This window comes from Gorilla gorilla, chromosome 19 (assembly GCF_029281585.2).
Source record: "Gorilla gorilla gorilla isolate KB3781 chromosome 19, NHGRI_mGorGor1-v2.1_pri, whole genome shotgun sequence".
In the NCBI taxonomy this organism is placed as follows: domain Eukaryota; kingdom Metazoa; phylum Chordata; class Mammalia; order Primates; family Hominidae; genus Gorilla; species Gorilla gorilla.
Genome location: NC_073243.2, coordinates 37343187 through 37359307, shown reverse-complemented (window position 1 = coordinate 37359307; position 16121 = coordinate 37343187). Strand labels below are relative to the sequence as shown.

The 16121-nt window shown below is 42.7% G+C and overlaps 1 long non-coding RNA gene across 4 annotated transcripts in view; it reads right to left on the bottom strand.

Moving 5' to 3' along the window:
- Positions 1-6512: 6512 nt before the first annotated feature.
- Positions 6513-16121, bottom strand: part of LOC115931268 (uncharacterized) — a 202620-nt gene continuing 193011 nt past the window's right edge. For all 4 annotated transcript variants that reach the window (XR_010131748.1, XR_008672996.2, XR_008672994.2 and 1 more), the window contains one exon: positions 6513-8514. This is a non-coding gene — a long non-coding RNA (uncharacterized lncRNA). The remainder of the gene's footprint in view (positions 8515-16121) is intronic.

Genomic DNA, 16121 nt, shown 5'->3' with positions numbered 1-16121 from the left:
CATTAACTCATCATTTACATTAGGTATATCTCCTAATGCTATCCCTCCCCCCTCCCCCCACCCCACAACAGGCCCCAGTGTGTGATGTTCCCCTTCCTGTGGCCAAGTATTCTCATTGTTCAATTTCCACCTATGACTGAGAACATGCGGTGCTTGGTTTTTCGTCCTTGTGATAGTTTGCTGAGAATGATGGTTTCCAGCTTCATCCACGTCCCTACAAATGACATGAACTCATCCTTTTTTATGGCTGCGTAGTATTCCATGGTGTATATGTGCCACATTTTCTTTTTTTTAATTTTATTATTATTATATTTAAGTTTTAGGGTACATGTGCACAATGTGCAGGTTAGTTACTTATGTATACATGTGCCATGCTGGTGTGCTGCACCCATTAACTCATCATTTAGCATTAGGTATATCTCCTAATGCTATCCCTCCCCGCTCCCCCCACCCCACAACAGTCCCCAGAGTCTGATGTTCCCCTTCCTGTGTCCACGTGTTCTCATTGTTCAATTCCCACCTATGAGTGAGAACATGCGGTGTTTGGTTTTTTATCCTTGTGATAGTTTACTGAGAAGGATGATTTCCAATTTCATCCATGTCCCTACAAAAGACATGAACTCATCATTTTTTTATGGCTACATAGTATTCCATGGTGTATATGTGCCACATTTTCTTAATCCAGTCTATCGTTGTTGCACATTTGGCTTGGTTCCAAGTCTTTGCTATTGTGAATAGTGCCGCAATAAACATACGTGTGCATGTGTCTTTATAGCAGCATGATTTATAGTCTTTTGGGTATATACCCAGTAATGGGATGGCTGGGTCAAATGGTATTTCTAGTTCTAGATTCCTGAGGAATCGCCACACTGACTTCCACAATGGTTGAACTAGTTTACAGTCCCACCCACATTTAAAAGTGTTCCTATTTCTCCACATCCTCTCCAGCACCTGTTGTTTCCTGACTTTTTAATGATCACCATTCTAACTGGTGTGAGATGGTATCTCACTGTGGTTTTGATTTGCATTTCTCTGATGGCCAGTGATGATGAGCATTTTTTCATGTGTCTGTTGGCTGCATAAATGTCTTCTTTTGAAAAGTGTCTGTTCATATCCTTCGCCCACTTTGTGATGGGGTTGGGGTTGTTTTTTTCTTGTAAGTTTGTTTGAATTCTTTGTAGATTCTGGATATTAGCCCTTTGTCAGATGAGTAGATTGCAAAACTTTTCTACCATTCTGTAAGTTGCCTGTTCACTCTGACGGTAGTTTCTTTTGCTGTGCAGAAGCTCTTTAATTAGATCTCATTTGCCAATTTTGGCTTTTGTTGCCATGGCTTTTGGTGTTTTAGACATGAAGTCCTTGACCATGCCTATGTCCTGAATGGTATTGCCTAGGTTTTCTTCTAGGGTTTTTATGGTTTTAGGTCTAACATTTAAGTCTTTAATCCGTCTTGAATTAATTTTTGTATAAGGTGTAAAAGGGACCCAGTTTCAGCTTTCTAAATATGGCTAGCCAGTTTTCCCAGCACCATTTATAAATAGGGAATCCTTTCCCCGTTTCTTGTTTTTGTCAGGTTTGTCAAAAATCAGATGGTTGTAGATGTGTGGTATTATTTCTGAGGGCTCTGTTCTGTTCCATTGGTCTGTATCTCTGTTTTGGTACCAGTACCATGCTGTTTTGGTTACTGTAGCCTTGTAGTGTAGTTTGAAGTCAGGTAGCGTGATACCTCCACCTTTGTTCTTTTGGCTTAGGATTGACTTGGCAATGCAGGCTCTTTTTTGGTTCCATATGAACTTTAAAGTAGTTTTTTCCAATTCTGTGAAGAAAGTCATTGGTAGCTTGATGGGGATGGCATTGAATCTATAAATTACCTTGGGCAGTATGGCCATTTATACGATATTGATTCTTCCTATCCATGAGCATGGAATGTTCTTCCATTTGTTTGTGTCCTCTTTTATTTCACTGAGCAGTGGTTTGTAGTTCTCCTTGAAGAGGTCCTTCACATCCCTTGTAAGATGGATTCCTAGGTATTTTATTCTCTTTGAAGCAATTGTGAATGGGAGTTCACTCATGATTTGGCTCTCTGTTTGTCTGTTATTGGTGTATAAGAATGCTTGTGATTTTTGCAAATTGATTTTGTATCCTGAGACTTTGCTGAAGTTGCTTATCAGCTTAAGGAGATTTTGGGCTGAGATGATGGGGTTTTCTAGATATACAATCATGGCATCTGGAAACAGTGACAATTTGACTTCCTCTTTTCCTAATTGAATACCCTTTGTTTCTTTCTCCTGCCTGATTGCCCTGGCCAGAACTTCCAACACTATGTTGAATAGAAGTGGTGAGAGAGGGCATCCCTGTCTTATGCCAGTTTTCAAAGGGAATGCTTCCAGTTTTTGCCCATTCAGTATGATATTGGCTGTGGGTTTGTCATAAATAGCTCTTATTATTTTGAGATACGTTGCATCAATACCTAATTTATTGAGAGTTTTTAGCACGAAGGGCTGTTGAATTTTGTCAAAGGCCTTTTCTGCATCTATTGAGATAATCATGTGGTTTTTGTCATTGGTTCTGTTTATATGCTGGATTACATTTATTGATTTGCATATGTTGAACCAGCCTTGCATCCCAGGGATGAAGCCCACTTGATCATGGTGGATAAGCTTTTTGATGTGCTGCTGGATTCAGTTTGCCAGTATTTTATTGAGGATTTTTGCATTGATGTTCATCAAGGATATTGGTCTAAAATTCTCTTTTTTTGTTGTGACTCTGCCAGGCTTTGGTATCAGGATGATGCTGGCCTCATAAAATGAGTAAATGAGTTAGGGAGGATTCCCTCTTTTTCTATTGATTGGAATAGTTTCAGAAGGAATGGTACCAGCTCCTCCTTGTACCTCTGGTAGAATTCAGCTGTGAATACATCTGGTCTTGGACTTTTTTTGGCTGGTAAGCTATTAATTCTTGCCTCAATTTCAGAGCCTATTATTGGTCTATTCAGAGATTCAACTTCTTCCTGGTTTAGTCTTGGGAGGGTGTATTTGTCCAGGAATTTATCTATTTCTTCTAGATCTTCTAGTTTATTTGTGTAGAGGTGTTTATAGTATTCTCTGATGGTAGTTTGTATTTCTGTGGGATCGGTGTTGATATCCCCTTTATCATTTTGTATTGTGTCTATTTGATTCTTCTCTCTTTTCTTCTTTATTAGTCTTGCTAGCGGTCTATCAATTTTGTTGATCTTTTAAAAAAAACCAGCTCCTAGATTCATTGATTTTTTTGAAGGATTTTTTGTGTCTCTATCTCCTTCCGTTCTGCTCTGATCTTAGTTATTTCTTGCCTTCTGCTAGCTTTTGAATGTGTTTGCTCTTGCTTCTCTAGTTCTTTTAATTGTGATGTGAGGGTGTCAGTTTTAGATCTTTCCTGCTTTCTCTTGTGGGCATTTAGTGCTATAAATTTCCCTCTACACACTGCTTTGAATGTGTCCCAGAGATTCTGGTATGTTGTGTCTTTGTTCTCATTTGTTTCAAAGAACATCTTTATTTCTGCCTTCATTTTGTTATGTACCCAGTAGTCATTCAGGAGCAGGTTGTTCAGTTTCCATGTAGTTGCATAGTTTTGAGTGAGTTTCTTAATCGTGAGTTCTAGTTTGATTGCACTGTGGTCTGACAGATAGTTTGTTATAATTTCTGTTCTTTTACATTTGCTGAGAAGTGCTTTACTTCCAACTATGTGGTCAATTTTGGAATAAGTGTAATGTGGTGCTGAGAAGAATGTATATTCTGTTGATTTGGGGTGGAGAGTTCTGTAGATGTCTATTAGGTCTGCTTCGTGCAGAGCTGAGTTCAATTCCTGGATATCCTTGTTAACTTTCTGTCTCGTTGGTCTGTCTAATATTGACAGTGGTGTGTTAAAGTCTCCCATTATTATTGTGTGGGAGTCTAAGTCTCTTTGTAGGTCACTCAGGACTTGCTTTATGAATCTGGGTGCTCCTGTATTGGGTTCATGTATATTTAGGATAGTTAGCTCTTCTTGTTGAATTGATCCCTTTATCATTATGTAATGGCCTTCTTTGTCTCTTTTGATCTTTGTTGGTTTAAAGTCTGTTTTATCAGAGACTAGGACTGCAACCCCTGCCTTTTTTTGTTTTCCATTTGCTTGGTAGATCTTCCTCCATCCCTTTATTTTGAGCCTATGTGTGTCTCTGCATGTGAGATGGGTCTCCTGAATATGGCACACTGATGGGTCTTGACTCTTTATCCAATTTGCCAGTCTGTGTCTTTTAATTGGAGCATTTAGCCCATTTACATTTAAGGTTAATATTGTTACGTGTAAATTTGATCCTGTCATTATGATGTTAGCTGGTTGTTTTGCTCATTAGTTATGCAGTTTCTTCCTAGCATCAATGGTCTTTACAATTTAGCATGTTTTTGCAGTGGCTGATACCAGTTGTTCCTTTCCATATTTAGTGCTTCCTTCAGGAGCTCTTTTAGGGCAGGCCTGGTGGTGACAAAATCTCTCAGCATTTGCTTGTCTGTAAAGGATTTTATTTCTCCTTCACTTATGAAGCTTAGTTTGGCTGGATATGAAATTCTGGGTTGAAAATTCTTTTCTTTAAGAATGTTAAATATTGGCCCCCACTCCCTTCTGGCTTGTAGAGTTTCTGCTGAGAGATCTGCTGTTAGTCTGATGGGCTTCCCTTTGTGGGTAACCCGACCTTTCTCTCTGGCTGCCCTTAACATTTTTTCCTTCATTTCAACTTTGGTGAATCTGACAATTATGTGTCTTGGAGTTGCTCTTCTCGAGGAGTATCTTTGTGGCATTCTCTGTATTTCCTGAATTTGAATGTTGGCCTGCCCTGCTAGGTTAGGGAAGTTCTCCTGGATAATATCCTGCAGAGTGTTTTCCAACTTGGTTCCATTCTCCCTATCACTTTCAGATACACCAATCAGATGTAGATTTGGTCTTTTCACATAGTCCCATATTTCTTGGAGGCTTTGTTCATTTCTTTTTACTCTTTTTTCTCTAAACTTCCCTTCTTGCTTCATTTCATTCATTTGATCTTCAATCACTGATACCTTTTCTTCCAGTTGATCGAATCGACTACTGAAGCTTGTGCATTCGTCATGTAGTTCTCGTGCCATGATTTTCAGCTCCATCAGGTCATTTAAGGACTTCTCTACACTGGTTACTCTAGCTAGCCTTTCGTTTAATCTTTTTTCAAGGTTTTTAGCTTCTTTGTGATGGGTTTGAACTTCCTCCTTTAGCTTGGAGAAGTTTGATCTTCTGAAGCCTTCTTCTCTCAACTCGTCAAACTCATTCTCCATCCAGTTTTGTTCCATTGCTGGTGAAGAGCTACGTTCCTTTGGAGGGGCAGAAGCACTCTGATTTTTAGAATTTTCAGCTTTTCTGCTCTATTTTTTCCCCATCTTTGTGGTTTTATCTACCTTTGATCTTTGATGATGGTGACGTACAGATTGTCCTTTCTGTTTGTTAGTTTTCCTTCTAACAGTCAGGACCCTCAGCTGCAGGTCTGTTGGAGTTTCCTGGAGGTCCACTCCAGACCCTGTTTTCCTGGGTATCAGCAGCGGAGGCTGCAGAACAGTGAATATTGCTGAACAGCAAACGTTGCTGCCTGATCGTTCCTCTGGAAGTTTCATCTCAGAGGGGTACCCGGCCATGTGAGGTGTCAGTCTGCCCCTACTGGGGGGTGCCTCCCAGTTAGGCTACTCAGGGGTCAGGGACCCACTTGAGGAGGCAGTCTGTCTGTTCTCAGATCTCAAACTCCGTGCTGGGAGAACCACTACTCTCTTCAAAGCTGTCAGACAGGGACACTTAAGTCTGCAGAGGTTTCTGCTGCCTTTTGTTTGGCTATGCCCTACCCCCAGAGGTGGAGTCTACAGAGACAGGCAGGCCTCCTTGAGCTGTGGTGGGCTCCACCCAGTTCGAGCTTCCCGGCCACTTTGTTTACCTACTCAAGCCTCAGCAATGGCGGGCACCCCCCCACCCCCAGCCTTGCTGCTGCCTTGCAGTTCGATCTCAGACTGCTGTGCTAGCAATGAGTGAGGCTCCGTGGGTGTGGGACCCTCTGAGCAATGCACGGGATAGAATCTCCTGGTGTGCCGTTTGCTAAGACCATTGGAAAAGTGCAGTATTAGGGTGGGAGTGACCTGATTTTCCAGGTGCTGTCTGTCACAGCTTTGCTTGGATAGGAAAGGGAATTGCCTGACCCCCTTTGCTTCCCGGGTGAGGTGATGCCTCACCCTGCTTCGGCTCACTCTTGGTGTGCTGCACCCACTGTCCTGCACCCACTGTCTGACAAGCCCTAGTGAGATGAACCCTGTACCTCAGTTGGAAATGCAGAAATCACCCATCTTCTGCGTCTATCATGCTGGGAGCTGTAGACTGGAGCTGTTCTTATTCAGCCATCTTGGAACTGCCCCCAGGAAGAATAAATTCTAAAGGTAGTAAGAAGGAATGAGTCCCAGGTTCTGCATCCACACAGATATCCCCACTGCTAACATTCATTCTCTGACATCCAAGTAAATGTCAATGACAGCACATTATTCATAACCATCATTCTTATTAATTTACATTGACCAAGATAACACAGGTATCCAAAAAAGGTTGAAAAATAATCAATTCCAGAGCTTAGGCAATAAAGCAAGTTTTAAAATCACATTGCTTTTTGGAAATGATCATATTCATACTATATAATGATCTGCACTCTATAGTACTTTACAGCATTTGGGCATCTATGTATATCCAAGGTTTAGAGTCTGGCTCCGGGAAAAGCCCCTTCAGCTCAGTTATATACACTGTAGGCAGAGAATGTGAGAGTTGATCAGTGTCCTGCATACAACACCCTGAAATAAACCAGGGCACAAAAGAAATAGATCCTGGCCCAGAATGGTGCCTCACATCTATAATCCAAGCACTTTGGGAGATCAAGGCAGGTGGATCACTTGAGCCCAGGAGTTCCAGAACAGCCTGGGCAACATGGAGAAACCCTGTCCCTACAAAAAATATACACACAAAAAATTAGTTGGTTGTGGTGGTGTACACCTGTAGTCCTAGCTACTGGGGAGGCTGAAATAGGAGGATCGCCGAAGCTCAGGAGGTCAATGCTGCAGTGAGCCGTGATCGCGCCACTGCACTCCAGCCTGAGTGAAAGAGTGAGACCTTATCTCAAAAAAATAAATAAAAAGAAAGAAAGAAAGAAAGAAATAGATCCCTCACAGCAGTCCTGAGTTTGACTATAGCAGTTATCTCTCCTCTGCCTGAGTATAGACTCAGCCCAGAGACCAGTGGGGATGAGGAGGATGGGGACCGTCTAGGAATCAGTATCTCATAGAGCCCAGCTTTTGACCCTCACCTCAACCTAACCATAATGGATAGAAATATGTATCATTATTCTTTGTCAGTATGAAGAATATCATAGGCAGTCCTGACAAAGTGCTTTTCAGCTCAAACCACCAGCATTATTTTTCCTATTCTGTAAATCATTAAGTACATGATCTATAGAATTTTTAAACTCTTGCAAGAGACTCTTGCACAGCAGCTTCAAGAATATGCCACAGTTCAATCAGAAAGCTGTTTTTAATATTAGGATGTATTTTTCCACAGACAATTTGACTCCCAGTGGTGGAATGTGGGGGTGGAGGAGTGAGGAGGAGTAATTCCTAAAACATCTTGACTCTCTGGTTTTGCCGGAGAGTTTGTATAAAATATGGTTATCAAGATACTGATTGCACAGAGCCCACATTACAGATGCACATCTTTTTACTCCATCTCTTTACTCTCTTTTCCCTTTTTCCAAATGAAATTTTACACAAGTAAAGGAAGATCATTTTTGTTAACTCAAGAAATGTAAGGATATTTCTGATTTGTAGCCTCTAACTTCTGTAATTAAAATTATATATTGCTCAGATTAAATTTGAATAGAAAGGCAATCAACTGTATAGCCAAGGATATTTCTTTTTTAAAATGTATTTCTCTCCTGCATTAGAACTGGCATGATTCTTCTGGTCTTCACCAAGCAAAACAATTGTTTTTTAAAAGGAGAATAATTCAGTCTACTCATTCATTTAAAGCAAGAAATTTTGAAGAGGATGAAATGAGAACTCCACAACTCCTTACTTAAAACCATAATTGGAAAATCCCCGTAACATTGTCATCTGGGTTCACACCTAGGTATCAAATTTCAGGTAAAGCTGTGTTTTAACAAGATTCACCCAATTCTTCCAATAATAAACCACATTGGACAGGTTCCAAGACAACAATGCCATGTATTGTATTATGCATAATAGCAAGTCATATTTATGCAGGGCCTTGGTATGATTTACAATTGTTTATCAATTTTTATTTCTTTTTATTCTGTTTCTTAACATGTGAACCTGACTGGCATGCTTACATCAATTGCTCTTTTTTCTTGCTTTGTTGTGGTTGTGTTTTAATGAAAACTCTTCATCCTGAAAGACATCCAGCTCCATGCCAGATCAATGGAATCTGCAGGTTTTCTTTCTGGAATATAAAACAAGAGCTTGGATTCAACTGGCCAAGAAATATATTTGCTAAATGAGGCTTTCCTCAAAGGTCACTCATTCATTCAGCAAGTATTTACTGAGCACCTCTTAGGCTCCAGGCATTGTGCATGTCTGTGAATATAAAAGTGAATGAAGCAGACATATGGCCCCTGACTGTGTGGTGGCTGAAATGCAATGGGGAAGACTGAAACAAGCAAACATCTAATTATACATTGTATTAAGTTGAAGGAGGAAAAAACAGAATACTGTGATAGAGAATAATGCAGTGCAGAGCGCTGCTACTTAGAACAGTTGAGGAAGGCCTCGTGGAAGTCTTTTAAGCCAAGTCCTAATTGATAAGGGAGACCCAACCACTGAAAGAGAGGAGGGGAGTATGTCAGCAGAATAGCAGATGTGAGGGTCTGGCAAAGGGCGTAGACAATCGATGCTCACCATCTTTGCCCACCTACCTGCTGGCCAGCTTCACAGGGCAAGTCCAGTCCATTTCCCCTAAGAAGCCTTCCTGCCCATCCACACGTGGTCCTCTCTTCCACGACCTCCTCCAGCATTTCAATTGTTCCCCATGACTTACCACTGAGCCATATGCTGGGTTGTATTGTCCTCAGATGATTCCTGTGGTTAAACCTGTCTCTTTCACAAGTTTTGCAAACCCACTGAGGACAGAGGGCATGTGCCCCTTTTGCACTTCATGCCATGTCTGCTGCAGCGCTGGAGCAGAACTGACGCGGGAGGCACTGAAATGAACTGAAGATGGAAGGCCTAGCGGGGCAGGTGAACGGCCATGGCTAAGCCTTTTTTCTATCTGCATCTGCTCACATTAGACGAAATGCAAATAGATAGGCCCCATCTCTCTCTGTTCTACTTAGCATTTATATGACACCTTTCAGCACAGAGAAATGAGTAAGTGTAACCAGAAGTGGTTGTTCCATGTGCTCATCCCCAGCTCGGCTGTGGCCAGGCGTCTGGTCTCCACCTGCCCCCATACCACTCCTTCCCAGAGGGGCAGCTCTGGACCCCACCACTTCACTTTCAGCAGAGCCCTTCCCACAGAGCCGCACACTGTTGAAAGAATGCATTGTCTGTGCTAAAGGGAGAACGCAGGTAGCACATTGCAAATCTGAGCTGTTACGTGATAGATGAGCAATGAAAAGCGTCCTGACATCATTAAGGTGTTCCGAACATGCTGTCTGCTCCAGCGTCACCTGCATGCAACCGCATGAAGACAGAATTGCCTGCATGATGACCAAAGCCTGGCTTTGGAGTCAGCAAATTGGGTCATTCCAACCCCACGAGGTTTTTGTAGATTCTACCAGTTGGGGACAAAGACATTTCATAAAAACTGCTAGACTCACATCTGCAAATGGTCTTAGAGGGTAGGGCTGTCTTCAACCACATGAAAATAGACTTGCCTTTTCACTGTTCCAAGTATTCCCAGAATTTGAAGCTGTCCTTCAGCACTACCTCCTGCCCCACATTCTGGAAGCCCTCTCCCAAGCCCCAGGGCAGCCACGTCTGGACAGGGCCCTCTGTAGAACCCACCGCACAACCTCCTGACTTTCCCAGGGCCCAGCACTAACAGGGAGTTGGGGACAGACCACCTGCTGTGTGGCAGAGCAACTCATCTGACATTTATGGGATGAGATTTGTCAGGGTCAGAAAGGGCAACTCTTTAAAATTTTTTAAAGAGCATCTTAACCTTTGGCACGCTGCCTGGGGAACTAAAAGTAACCTCTTATTCTTCCCTACTGATATTGTGGAATTTCAAGTTTCTACAAAAGAACTTGAGTATCAGTCAGCAAAAGCAGTGGAGTGGCTGGATTTATTCCTCATGGCTCAATCTCTCCTAATTTGCCTACAGGAACCTAGTGGTCGTTGAGGTAGAAGAGGATACATCACTCTACAACATACAGGACAACATCCTGGGCTCTATCCTCATGGCAGCAAGATCATTTTGCCTCCTGTTTCATAGTAAGAGTCACTGTTCACCGAGAGCAGCATGTGTAGTGATTGGAACATGCACTTCAGAGTCAGATTACATGGGTACAAATCCTGGTTCTGTCTCTTACTACCTGTGTGATCTTCAGCAAGTCACATAGCATCTTGGTTTCCCCGTCTGTAAACCAGAGGGAAATAATAGCTCAGTCAATGAAATATGATGCGGCTCAAATGATGGCAAAAGTCCTCAGTACAGTGTCTGGCATGTAAAGGGGTGTAGTAAATATTCACTATTTATCGCAGACTTACTTACTATGTCACACACTGAATTATGTGCTTTATTTAATTCTGTAATTTAATCCTACAACAGCTCTCAAAGGTAGGGCCTATGCTTATAATCACCATGCTATGCTACTCACCTTGTTTCCCTAAGAGAAATATTTTCTTGTCAGTGGCTATTCCCACCTGCAATTTTCCCTTGACAAATTGCTCCAAGACAGGTACTTCCTAAGGGGACGCTTTCTCCATTAGTGAGACAGTAGGGGAAATGGAGGGGCAAACCTTGACCCACCATTACCAAGAAATCAATGGTGGAAGTGAGTCATCTATCTCTCGTCGCTGGGCTGGACTTGATGATTAATGGGAGATATTTAAGATTAATACACTTTCTTGTTTAAGTTTTGAAAATTAAAGATCTTAGAAATGTGAGCCCAGAGAATAAAGAAAAAAGAAGGAAGTAGAACAATATTCTCTTTCTAGTTACCTGCTTTCAAGAACTCAATCCCTTTAGGGCAGCATTTAGAGAATTGCCTGTCCCCAGCCAGGTCATCTTGCTTTACTTTTCTCCCTCCTCACCTCCAAAGGGACGTTAGTTCCAGCCAAAGTGCTTATCATAGATCCTCAGCACAAACAGTTTCCAAGTTACCAAATGGGACCGTGGAACAATTGATTGTACTGGCACAGGCCAACGGTGGGAGATAATAGAGTGACATGTGGGCCCAAGCAGCTATTGTTGCTGCGTTTTTCTGTTTGGTTTTGGGTTTTTGGTTTTTTTAAAAGTGTGAGTGCACAGGCTGTGCTGGCCTAAGCCCTTGAGATTCTTGAGAAAGAAAAGATACCTCAGCTAGAGTCTTATTGAGGCCAAGTTTCTAACAGCTCAGGCCCAATCCTGTTACCTTAACAGAGCTGACACTACCTCATCCTGAAACAGGCTTTCAGACCCAGCCATCAAGAGCTATCCTTTGGCCCCAAATGTCACTACCAGAGTTAGGCCATTTAAATGAGCATGGCTGACATTTATTGAGCACTTTTCACTGTGATAAAAGGCTTTTCAGGCTTTCATTTAGATCTCAAAACAGATGCATTTTAAAGGGTCTTATATTTTCTGATTTCTAGGAATAAGAAGGCAGAAGCCAAGAGATCTTGAGAACCTCACCTATAACTGCACAGCTGGTCAGTGATAGGGCAAGAATCTGAGCCCAGGCCTGTGTCTTTGACCTTAAACCCATTGCCTAAGAATGAGAGGAGAGAAAAAGAAAGCACAGGAAGTGGGGGAAAGGATGAAGACAAAAGAAGAAGGTGTGATATAAGACCTAAAGTCAACACCCAATACTACGTGCCGCCTTGACATCTGGCAAAGTATGGCAGGCCCCAAATGGCCTAGATGCAAGTTCCCCTCCTCACTCTGCTTCTGAGGATAAGGTTTTCTAGCCAAACAACACTCTTTATCAGAGGTCAGATAGGGCTGGGCATGGTGGCTTGCACCTGTAGTCCCAGCTACTCTGGAGGCTGAGACGGTAGGATCACTTGAGCCCAGGAGTTCAAGGCTGCAGTGAGCTATGAGCTATGATTGTACCACTGCACTCCAGCCTGGGTGACATCATCTCTAGAAAAAAAAAAGAGAGAGACAGAGACCAGGCATGGTGGCTCACACCTGTAATCCAGCACTTTGGGAGGCTGAGGCAGGCAGATCGCAAGGTCAGGAGTTCGAGACCAGCCTAGCCAACATGGCAAAACCCCATCTCTACCAAAAATACAAAAATTAGCCAGGCGTACTGGTGGGCACCTGTAATCCCAGCTACTTGGGAGGCTGAGGCAGGAGAATCACTTGAACCCGGGAGGCAGAGGTTGCAGTGAGCTGAGATCGTGCCATTGCACTCCAGCTTGGGTGATAAGAGCAAGACTCCATCTCAAAAAAAAAAAAAAAAAAAGCAGCAGCCAGACACAGTTCCTGCTTACCCCTGAGCAGCGGGCTTCAGTTCCCTGCCAGACCAAGGAATTATTCAAACAAGGTAAACACATTCTTCCTCACAAACCAGGGGGCACACCACTCTCCTGATACTACAAAGCTTGCCTCTCTCTGCTTGTTCCTTCCGTTTCCAAGTGCAGCAGCCATGTGGCCTTGCACGGCATGAGGTGTCCTCCTCCCGGGGCTTTGAGCAGACATATGTACAAATAAACCACCGTTCATACCATCTGTCCAGTGTCAGGTATCATGTTTCATTCAGCCATGCCTGCATCCCTAGGATGGGAATCCCTCACTCTTCAAGAGGAGGTGATCAAAACAGAAGAAAAATAGTTAAAGAGGAAAGGATGAAGGATGAATCTGAGGTGACCCACCTGCAGATTCAGCCACAGGGTCTTCCATGTGGGTCCAGAGGCTGTGATGCTGTGGTTAAGAGAACAGATCTGGAGACAGCCTGGATTTAAGTCATTTCTCTACCACCTTCAGGCAAGTTACTTAACCCCTCTGGGCCTTCATCCCTCATCTGTAATGTGGGAATGGATAATAGCCACCATCCATTTGGTGTAAGAATTAAATAAAATCATGCATTTATAGCCCACTGGAGAAGGCCTAGCACTTAGCAAAGGCCCGTTATCTTTAATATCCTAAACCTTCATGCTCTGGGATCACTTTTCCTCCTGAATCTACCAGAGAACCCATTTGCCTTTCCTCCACTGGCCCAGCCAGCTCATCTTTGTGTTTCTGCAGCATTATTTGTGGAGCTGTTGACTGCAATATTCCTTTAAAATATCTCTAAATTGTTGCACCAACTTAAGTAAACAACTGAAGGACCTAGTCCTCCTATGCTGCCCAACAAGGAGCGCTAGTTTCAAGCACTCTAAAACTGCCACAGCCTTCACACGACAAGGACAACAGAGAAAGTCGTTCTTAGAGTTTTCCAAGTGAATAGGCATCAACATTCTGAAAAGCTTCAGCAGAGTCTACTAGGTATTCATGTTTGAATATTTATTCACCAATGAGAGCTCACATTTGTTGAGTGTTTATTGTGTGGCAGGCACTATTACAAGCATTTACGTGCATTCACTCATTTTATTTTCACAGCAATAGATTTGAGGTAAAGTATTGCCCTAATTTTGCAGATGAGGAAATGGAGGCACAGAGGGGTTCACCAATTAATTCAAGTTTCAGAAATTCTGTTTAACTGGTCTAGGGAAAGGGCCCAGGCAGTGGTCTATTTTCAAAGCACCCTCAGTGGTTCTCAGGTGCTGTTAGGGTCAGAAATGCTTTCCGGAGCCAGCACGCTGATCCTGTGATCCTGTGATCACATCATGCCTTGCATTGGGAACTGTTTCCTCTAAGTGTCTCATGTCTCCAATTACATCATAAATCCCAGGAGTGAAAGAGCTAAACAGAAACAATGTCTTCTATTAATCTGGAATCTATTCCTTCAGTACTGACACCACTGGATTTGTCCAGAGTAGGCACTCAGTAAACTTGACATCTACATACTTGGATTTTGCACAGTGATTGGGAACTTCTGCAATTCAAGGCAGGCACTGTTTTAGGTGACTTACATCAATTATTACCTTTATTCTAATAAGAAGGTATTACTCTTATTATTCCCATTTTATAGATGGAGAAACAAAGGCACAAATTGCTTATGGACACACAACTGGTAAACAGCAGAGCTTTGAGTTGACCAGTCTGGCTCCATAGCATGACCTAATCCAATATAGTAGAGTGGAAGGCGAGGGGAAGGGGAGAGGAAAAACCATAAAGAGGAAGACAAAGTCAACTTGAGAATTCTAAGTTATTTAACTAGTATAGTATCAGTTTGGTAGGACTGCTGTAATTAAGCATCATAGACAGGGTGGGTAAAAAAACAGGAATTCATTATCTCACTGTCCTGGAGGCTAAAAGTCTTTAGGGGACAAGAAATATCTTTTCTTCCCCTCTTGGGTTCATGACTGTGGTGGCCCCTATAACAAAAGACAGATTAACAGGAGAAAAGCATGGCAAATTTATTTAATATAAGTTTTACACAGCATAACCTTTGGAAATGAAGACCCAAAAAAAGAGGGAAACATCTGTAATGTTATCCTAAGCTTGGTGAAGAAGTGGATAATTGTGGAGAAGTATGATTGGACAAAGGAGGTGTGACCTAATAGTAATAAATGGGGGGGAAATTTAGCAAGGCCTGTTTGTTCAGATTCTTCTGTGTCCCTGTTCTCAGAGATAAGGATGTTCCTTTCCTCCAGCTATAGGGAGGGCAGCTCTCCCATAAAGTCTTATGACCTGCTGCAGGGGAAGGTCAGAAAATTCTTTCTAGATTTTATGACTTACTTCTGGAGAAAAGGGCTAAGGGAAGGTGATAGTGGCCTTCCTGCTTTTGCTGTTTTCTCAAATGCCAAAGTGTCATATTTGATGTTCAAAGATGTGTGCAATCTTTGACTTTCCTTAGCACATAGAAGCATCTCCCCAACCTCTGCTTTTGTCTTCCTCATGGTGTTCTCCCTGTGTGTGGGTTTGTCCTCAAATTTCCCCTTTTCATAAGAACACCAGTCATATTGGATTAGAGCCCACCCTAGCGACCTCATTTTAACTTGATCGCCTCTGTAAAGATCCTCTCTCCAAATACATCACATTCTGAGGTACTGGGGGTAGGACTTCAACATATGGATTTGAGGAAGACACAATTCACCCCTCCACAGAAGTCGGGGTCACATGGTGGGTAGGTTAATAAGCCAGTGCTCCACAGGAGTGGGAAGGAAAACACTCCCAAGACTGGAGGCTGCCAAGAGAACAGCTCCGATGTGTTTAGATGAGGGTGGGTCAAACTTCAGCAGAAGCCAGGGTAGCAAGGCCACACTCAGGCTTCTGCTGGCACCGAGCATGAGTGGTCACCGAATGGCTCCCCTCTTTTCCTGGCAACGCCTGGGCCCCTGGATTGCACAACACTCTCATCAATGAAAACCAATAAGCTGAAAGAAAAACTAAACAACAGAATAAACCACACACATAAAAAAGAGTAACCTTATGTTGTCTGTAAAAAACCTCAAAAAATGCCAACAAGTACTGAGTCAGGAAATTCTCCCCTAATAGCTTTTGTTGGAAACATTTAACATTTCTACTTTATCTCTTCTTTTCTTTCAGACCACTCCTCAGAGGCAATCAAGTGCAACAATACCATCATTCAGGACTTTTGGTTCCCAGAGGACTCACTCTGAGCCTTGGCCAACATACACCCTTATAATATCAGAGCAGCCTTAACTCCCCGAGAGTGGATTTCCTCCAGCCCTTCTGAGCTGAGGGAGAGGAGGATTACATATCTGATACGCCAGTTTTGTTGCCATCTGGCCACCAAAAGAGAGCACTGGGTTGATTGTATCCCCTCGATAGTGACT